This window comes from Protomyctophum bolini, assembly GCF_963924005.1.
Source record: "Protomyctophum bolini genome assembly, chromosome: 17".
NCBI classification, from domain to species: Eukaryota; Metazoa; Chordata; class Actinopteri; order Myctophiformes; family Myctophidae; genus Protomyctophum; species Protomyctophum bolini.
In genome coordinates, this window is record NC_137878.1 from 40,224,769 (window position 1) to 40,227,268 (window position 2,500).

The following is a 2,500-nucleotide window of genomic DNA, read 5'->3' on the forward strand; positions in this document are numbered from 1 at the left end:
ACACCAAAAGGGGGTTTCCGCCCAAAATGAGTTAATCTCAAGATATCACGTATATATACACCATATCCTATAAATTGTGTTTTTGGCGTTGAACAATGAATACAATTTACATTTATGTTATGCTTTTTTTTTTTTTTCTTACATTTTTATCCCACGATTTTGTAACCCAGTTTTCTTTTCACCCAGTGCCAATTATCTAATGTAATCCTGGGCGCTACACTTCCTCCGCCAACCTGGGGGGGCAGCGGACTGACCTCATGCCTCCTTCTATGCATGAGGAGTCCAAGCTGCTTCTTTTCACCTGACAGAGGGGAATTTCCCCGGCCGGACGTAGCGCGTGGAAGGAACACGTTATTCCGACCAGTTCCTTTCCCCTCCATCAGGCGCCCCGGCTGGCCAGGGGGAGGTAGTTTTAGAGACCAGGATTACGGCATGTTTTTGTGAGGGTACCTACTACCTACCCTAGGGGACACGGGGAGAACATGTGAGGGTACCTACCCTAGGGGACACGGGGAGAACATGTGAGGGTACCTACCCTAGGGGACATGGGGAGAACATGTGAGGGTACCTACCCTAGGGGACACGGGGAGAACATGTGAGGGTACCTACCCTAGGGGACACGGGGAGAACATGTGAGGGTACCTACCCTAGGGGACACGGGGAGAACATGTGAGGGTACCTACCCTATAGGGGACACGGGGAGAACATGTGAGGGTACCTACCCTATAGGGGACATGGGGAGAACATGTGAGGGTACCTACCCTAGGGGACACGGGGAGAACATGTGAGGGTACCTACCCTATAGGGGACATGGGGAGAACATGTGAGGGTACCTACCCTAGGGGACACGGGGAGAACATGTGAGGGTACCTATAGGGGACACGGGGAGAACATGTGAGGGTACCTACCCTAGGGGACACGGGGAGAACATGTGAGGGTACCTACCCTAGGGGACACGGGGAGAACATGTGAGGGTACCTACCCTAGGGGACACGGGGAGAACATGTGAGGGTACCTACCCTAGGGGACACGGGGGAGAACATGTGAGGGTACCTACCCTAGGGGACACGGGGAGAACATGTGAGGGTACCTACCCTAGGGGACACGGGGAGAACATGTGAGGGTACCTACCCTAGGGGACACGGGGAGAACATGTGAGGGTACCTACCCTAGGGGACACGGGGAGAACATGTGAGGGTACCTACCCTAGGGGACACGGGGAGAACATGTGAGGGTACCTACCCTATAGGGGACACGGGGAGAACATGTGAGGGTACCTACCCTAGGGGACACGGGGAGAACATGTGAGGGTACCTACCCTAGGGGACACGGGGAGAACATGTGAGGGTACCTACCCTAGGGGACACGGGGAGAACATGTGAGGGTACCTACCCTAGGGGACACGGGGAGAACATGTGAGGGTACCTACCCTAGGGGACACGGGGAGAACATGTGAGGGTACCTACCCTATAGGGGACACGGGGAGAACATGTGAGGGTACCTACCCTATAGGGGACACGGGGAGAACATGTGAGGGTACCTACCCTAGGGGACACGGGGAGAACATGTGAGGGTACCTACCCTATAGGGGACACGGGGAGAGAACATGTGAGGGTACCTACCCTAGGGGACACGGGGAGAACATGTGAGGGTACCTACCCTAGGGGACACTGGGAGAACATGTGAGGGTACCTACCCTAGGGGACACGGGGAGAACATGTGAGGGTACCTACCCTATAGGGGACACGGGGATGAGAACATGTGAGGGTACCTACCCTAGGGGACACGGGGAGAGAACATGTGAGGGTACCTACCCTAGGGGACACTGGGAGAACATGTGAGGGTACCTACCCTAGGGGACACGGGGAGAACATGTGAGGGTACCTACCTAGGGGACACGGGGAGAACATGTGAGGGTACCTACCCTAGGGGACACAGGGAGAACATGCAGACTCCACACAGAAAGGCCCTTTCGCCAATGTTATGCTTTTGTAAAGTCTTTTTTTGATTGAAAAAGTAACACCAAAGCGGTAATAATGATGGAAATATGACATTGCTGTTAATTCCATCCTGTTCTTATACAGATAATAGATTAATGCAGTATAAACGGATTATGAAGAATTAAAGCGTTGCGTTTAGCTCAAGATAATCTTGATCAGAAGACTTAAGACTATTATGTAATAAAACATGACAGGCCTATCACTCCTCTCTGTCTCTCTCTCTCTCTCTCTCTCTCTCTCTCCCCCCCTCTCTCTCTCTCTCTCTCTCTCTCTCTCTCTCTCTCTCTCTCTCTCTCTCTCTCTCCCCCCCTCTCTCTCTCTCTCTCTCTCTCTCTCTCTCTCTCTCTCTCTCTCTGTCTCTCTCTCTCAGCTTATTAATATTGACAAAAACAAAACCTACAGGCATTTTCTGTATAACTTCAGTTCCTTTTAGTTTAGTTTTGTATTATGACTTATTCTAGGTTTTATTTATCTCAGTTAACGGAAATGTAGTTTTTGTT

The 2,500-nt window shown here is 51.6% G+C and overlaps 1 protein-coding gene across 1 annotated transcript in view; it reads left to right on the top strand.

Annotated features, from left to right (window-relative positions):
* Positions 1-2,500, top strand: part of LOC308331774 (copine-4-like) — a gene marked incomplete at its 3' end in the record, with an annotated part of 56,215 nt that overhangs the window by 49,268 nt on the left and 4,447 nt on the right.